The sequence below is a fragment of the Pteropus vampyrus genome, unplaced genomic scaffold (genome assembly GCF_000151845.1).
Source record: "Pteropus vampyrus isolate Shadow unplaced genomic scaffold, Pvam_2.0 Scaffold78, whole genome shotgun sequence".
NCBI classification, from domain to species: domain Eukaryota; kingdom Metazoa; phylum Chordata; class Mammalia; order Chiroptera; family Pteropodidae; genus Pteropus; species Pteropus vampyrus.
The window spans coordinates 1,376,812-1,382,925 of NW_011888859.1; the positions used below are offsets into that span (position 1 = coordinate 1,376,812).

Genomic DNA, 6,114 nt, shown 5'->3' on the forward strand with positions numbered 1-6,114 from the left:
GACAAAGCCACACTTTGCTAGCACTATTGTAATTGTTGCCCACATTCATAAACGAAGGAAATGTTAAGTCCAAGTTAAAAGTTTGTGAAAATGAAGGTAAATTTTTCCCATCCAAATTTATAGGACTCTCTGGTATAGACCTAGGGTTCTAGTGGCTCTACAATTACCAAAGCTTTATTGGAATCCTTACGAGGTCTTACACATGCAAATGACTGACAAGCAGAAGCCTCGTAAAGTACTAAGTGACATTTGGGGATGTGGAAGGAAAAAAAGAGGTTCTATGGAAAGTAACCTCACCAACGATCTGATTATAAATTCTCGACTGGGCAAGTCATGGTAGGTAGTCATAACCCAAGCATATAACTTTTTAGTAAAAGGTTTATCTTTGCCTTAAGCAAGCCCTGACTATTGTTTCTGTGAATCTAGGTTATCACACCTTTGAAATAAGTAACCACCTTCAAGAAAGCACATAGTCTTGTTAACCAGCCTGTAATCCAATACCACCTTGCTTTTTCCCACCTCTTTGTAAACTTCCTTACATTCCCTCCTTAATTTCAAATGAATAAAAGAAGTTGTGAAACTGTTATTCTCTAGAACATTTGAGAACTTTCTCCCTGTCATATTTTATCATTTTGGCTCAAATAAAGTCTTATAAAGATTATCCATATGTTTGAACATTTCTTATGTTGACAGGGGCCAAACCAGGAAGGGGATTATACCACTTACAATTATAGTTGATGGGCTAGAACTAGTTGTATGGTCCCTTTGAGAAAGAAGGCTAGGAACTGTGTTCCAGCTCTGTGTCCAGGAAGAAGGTAATGTATGGAAAGCATGGAGCAATGATTGTTCTAGGCAGGGATTTCAATGGATGCTAAAACTAGTAAGGAAAAATATGATGAGAAACAGGATGTTTTTAGTCTTTAAGTATCCCCACATATGATACTTATTAATTACAAAGGGAAAATAGTAGCTTTATAGAGGAAGAAATCTAGCAAACACACCTTACCCAAATGATCAAAGGTGACGTCACCAGTAACGAGATAAGTTTAAATTGTGCTTTCCAACATGGTGCACAAAGAAGGAACAACATCATTTCTGTGGCGTTCCTGCCAAAAAGTTATAATCCGAATTTAGTCAAAACATCAGAAAAACCCAAATCAAGGAAATTCTGCAAAAATAGCTGGCTAGAACTCTTCAAAATTGCCAAGATCATGAACTATTCAAAATTAAAAGAGGCTAAAGAGACATGACAACTCAATGCAAGTGTGATCATGGGTATTAGTAAGACAATGGCAAAATCTAAATAAAGTCTAGAGGTTAGATAACAGTATCATATCTATGTGAGTTTACTGATATTGATAAGAGTACTGTGGTCAAGTAAAATAAATGACTTTTTCTGAAATATATATTAATGTTGGTAATTTACTTTGGACTGTCTCAGGAAAAAAGAATAGAAAATTAGATAGATACGTAGATAGATAGATAGCATGCTAGTAGATAGGTGATAGAATGATAAAGTGGGATAAATGTTAATATTGGAGAATCTAGGTAAAAGATATATGGGAACATTTTGTACTATTTTTACAACATTTTCTTTAAGTCTAAAATTATTTCAAAATAAAAAAGTTGTTAATCTCGACTCTTATAAAACCAAAGAGGATGGTTTGAACTTTTGTATGCTTTGTGCTTTCCTCTTTGTCAAAGAATCTTCCATAGTGACAAGCTAGGCTGGTCACTGGTATGCTAATTAACATTAAAGTGAAAGTGTAGGCATTTCTGGACCAGGCAAAAGGAACACAGTTCTCCATATTTTGATCTATTTCCTGATAAGAGTAATTCGATATGCTTTAATGTATGAATACTCTCTAATAATCTGCATACCAATCCTGCAGATTCTGGAACATATTATCTTGATATCGCCTTATATATTTAGGTAGATTTAAATGTCAAAACTGTCAATGATTTTTTCAAGACTTCATGGGGAAATCTGGACTTGGAATTCTTCTTCTGCAAGGCATCTCTTTAAGCATGACTCCTTGAACCATAGAAGAAGAGATCTGATCAAATTTATTCATTAACCGAAGGTTGTAATATTGAATGACAAAGGAAATATCCACTTTCATGTCTTACCAAGGAGCAAACATAATAGTCTTCTTACACCCTTCGGAACTGATGATTTACTGTTAAACTTATTCTGATCCTCAGTATCCCTGGCACTGACTTTGACTGCATTCACACACACACACACACACACACACACACACACACACACACACACACACGCATCTATGAGATCATGGCAATGAGGAAGTTAATGTGGGGTAAAGATTTCTATAATTTTTAATTACTATTTGGTCATATTTAAGTAACCTATTGATAGCAGTCCAATAGCCATATTTTGGGAGACAGCCCACTTTTAATTGAGGTCCACAGGTGAAGACTAGTTGAAACCAGTTTGACTATCATTTGCGGCAGATGTCAAGACTGTTAGAAAACACGCACACAAACACACACCCCAGAACCAAAGAACTCTGATATATTTGTCAAGACCCCACAGCAAATAAAATCCACATGAAGCTACCCTGACCTTCTTAAGGTTAGATCTTTATCTGTTCAAAACATGTACTAAAATAAATGGCAGTGAAAAATTTGAGGCTCATCTCTCGAACATAATGCCGAAGACTAGGTTTTAGGTGCCTGTTATTTCTAATGGAATTATAAAGGTGTGTGTTTCTACTGATGACAAATTACTGATCTACCTCTACTGGGCTCCCTTTGCCGAGAGCCAATAATGTTCAAAGCTAAAATATGATTAGCCAATTACTAGCAATGTTAAGAAGTTTCCAGAAAATTGTTTGACTCCTGAATTGTTTAAAATCCTTTCAGGATAGTAGACATCATGTAAATAAAAGAAGTTTAACTATAAACAACACTAAAGAAAAAACTTTAAACACATGCAAAATTTCACCATCTTAATTACTATCATTTATTTAAGTATTTATTTTGGTGTGAATTCCACTCCAGTCTACTCATATGGATTTATGTTTTATAGCTTTAAATAGGAAACATATGGTTTGATTTATGCTTTTTTTGACTTATTACTATAGTATAAATCCTTTTCAATATTTTTATATAATGTTAATAATTACTAGTGATATATATGCAAGTCTATTATTAAATGTTGTGTCATAATTTATTCAGCTAGTTCTTCATTGATAGAATTTGAAAAAAATTTCCTCTGATTTAAAAGATAATAATCACCCAACCCAAAAGCACCTACATACTTTTCCCTTATATTGAACTATTTTTTTTTTCAATGATAAATTCCCAGGAGTAAGAATGCTCCATCTAAGAATATGCACAGATAGATAGATTAGATGGATAGATAGATAAATAGGTAGATAAATAAATAGAAGAGATATGTGTGTATGGGTGTGTGTGTATGAGTGTGTGTGTGTATGTGTGTGTGTATACTCTTACCATATATTATTTCCAAATGTCTTTACCAGTTTACGGTGATGTATACATACCATTTATATTATTTTAACCATCAGCTTAGCAGATTTGGGTACTAGACTCAATTTTTTCAAAAGTAATTACGGAAGCCAATAAAGGGTTATGAAGAGTCCCAGGATCTGGTCCCGGTTCTTAGAGAGTCCATGATCTTAGTCAAATTGTTTAACCTCTGTGAGTTCAGTTTCCTTTGGTAAAATGTGATTAATGGCGCACAGCTAATCTCAGTTAACTTTTCTGGTTGCTAGTGTTTTTATTCCTTTGCTTTTTCTTTTTTTTTCCTCTCTGAAAATATTCTCTCAGTTATGAAACTATAAAATGGCTATCGTCCAGTGTGTGGGCATGAGATTCAAATGTCACTGATGAGTGGTGTCTGTAAAATGCCCGCGAGTAGCTGGCTGCAGGGGACTGGGGTGCATTGGTAGTCAGCTACACACACTGAATACAGTTTAGTTAGCTGTTTTCGCCTTCAAGTGCATTTTTTCCCGCGGTCGGAAACCCGCGTCACATTTCACCCTTGGTTTCCTGACAGTAACCACCTTGGGGTCATTCTCCTCTTAGTGTCTCTAGACTGAGCAGAATATCTCATGTCAGAGAGATGCTTGAATTTCTTTTCATGTTGATCTTAAGGATAATATTAAAAAGGCTTCAATACTGTTTCATGTGAACTCTAATTTAAAACTTAAAAAAAATATCAAATGTGGTTAATGGTATCCATCTCTTGGAGTTTTTGTGAATATCAAATGAAATGGTTTATAAAACATCTAAAAAGGAACTGGTTGAAAAAAATTAAAAATATTTAATTTTTTCTTAATTAAATAAGAAAAAAATGAATAAATGTTCCTTTTTGCATTATCTATCTTCCCTACGCCTCTCGTTGGGATAGTCCGCTCAGGATAAATAAACAGTAAGATCAAGTTTATCTTTATTATTTATTTATTATTTTTTTTTAGGCGAGACAACCCTTGGTTGACCTCACAGATTGCAAGGACCTTATCAGCTTACAATCTCTTATTTTTTTATTTTTTTATGCTTATATCACTTGGTCTTCCTAGGTGGTCTCCCATCCAAGTACTAACTAGGCCTGACCCTGCTTAGCTTTTGAGATTAGATGGGATCGGGCTTGTTCAGGGTAGCATGGCTGTAGACAGATCAAGATTATCTTTAAATGGGAACTCCTTCCTTCAGGAACATTAAAGGCTGAGTAGTATTTGAACATTTCTCCTAAGGTTGTATCAGCTCTTTTCTCAGCCAACTATCTTTTACAAAGGAATTATCAGTAAGGATGCGTGTTAGCAGAAAATTCAAACTGTTTTAGATAATTGGAGAACTTATCTCACATTACAGAGATTCTAGATGTGGGATGCAATCCACAGTTGGTTAGTTCACTAGTTTAACAAGGTTCTTGAAGTCTCAGGTTCTTTTCTAAATTTCTGCTTTGTCGTTTTCTACGTATTTGCTTTACCTTAAGGCAGGGTTACCACGCTGTCAAAAAGTTGCCGCTACCAGCCTCTGGAATATGTTTTCTTGTTTACATCAATAAGGGGAGAGAGAAAAAACTCTTCCTAAAAGCATAGATTTAAGTGGTGTCCTCATTCCTGGACTAATAAATTGGTTTGGGTTAATCAGGGTCTCCCTCTGAAGCTGGGGATGGTGGTGGCAGTGGTGGGATACATGATTTAAGTTATGATTTCATTCAACTGAAGGAAATAAATTTTGGGTTGGCACCAGCAGTGCCCACTGCAAGGAAAACACAGGGTTTAGACACATTGGTCACTACTTGCCATGTTACATGGAGCTTATCAACTTTAAAAAATTGTCCAGAAAACTTAAAGTATCTTTGATGCCCATTGTCTTTTAATAGCCTTTCATTTGAAAGCTAGAAATAATTTGTGATTCAAACTATTACCTTGATTTAGAATTATTACTAATCCTTTGGATTTTGCATTACAATGTTACTATAAAATGAAGAGATAATAAACTGTATATATATTCTGCAAATATTTATTGCACTGTTATTATGTGTCATGCTTGGTGTTAACTGTTAGTGATGCAGTAGGCAGTAAGTCAGGGTCTTTGATATCGCAAAGCTTATAACCTAGTAGACCAATAAATCCCTGTTTTCAGTGGTTTCAGATAGGATTGTATTAACTTCTTCTTAAGTTTACACCTTGGCGTCTTGGTAAAACTGACATGCAAAGAGCACATTCCATCTCATTATAGGAAATGGAAGACAAGTCTATGTCTTTGGTACTGATGTCGTAATTTATTTTTTCTTGAGTAGAAGGTTTTCTAAGAGGTGGTTGAACTCTAGTTCATTGAACTCTATCAGAAGGGACAACTCACCATAAATTACCTAGACTTAAAATCTTGGTTTGGGGTGGATTTTCCCCAACATTTAAGTAGATAATTCTAAATAACTTGAGCTTACAGGTAAATTCATTTAGCAGCACTTTTACTAATAATAGCCCTATTAGTACATAGTTCTTAACATACACTGTTGCAAAGATATCATCTTTATTCTTCCTATGGAAATTGAAATGGTTAGTAATGAATGACAGGGAGCACTTAGAATCGATAATTGACAGGCATGGTGATTGA

General features: G+C 34.8%; 1 pseudogene; it reads right to left on the bottom strand.

The window, feature by feature from the left end:
- Window positions 1-4,543: 4,543 nt before the first annotated feature.
- LOC111741493 lies at window positions 4,544-4,662 on the bottom strand (annotated as a pseudogene).
- Window positions 4,663-6,114: the final 1,452 nt, after the last annotated feature.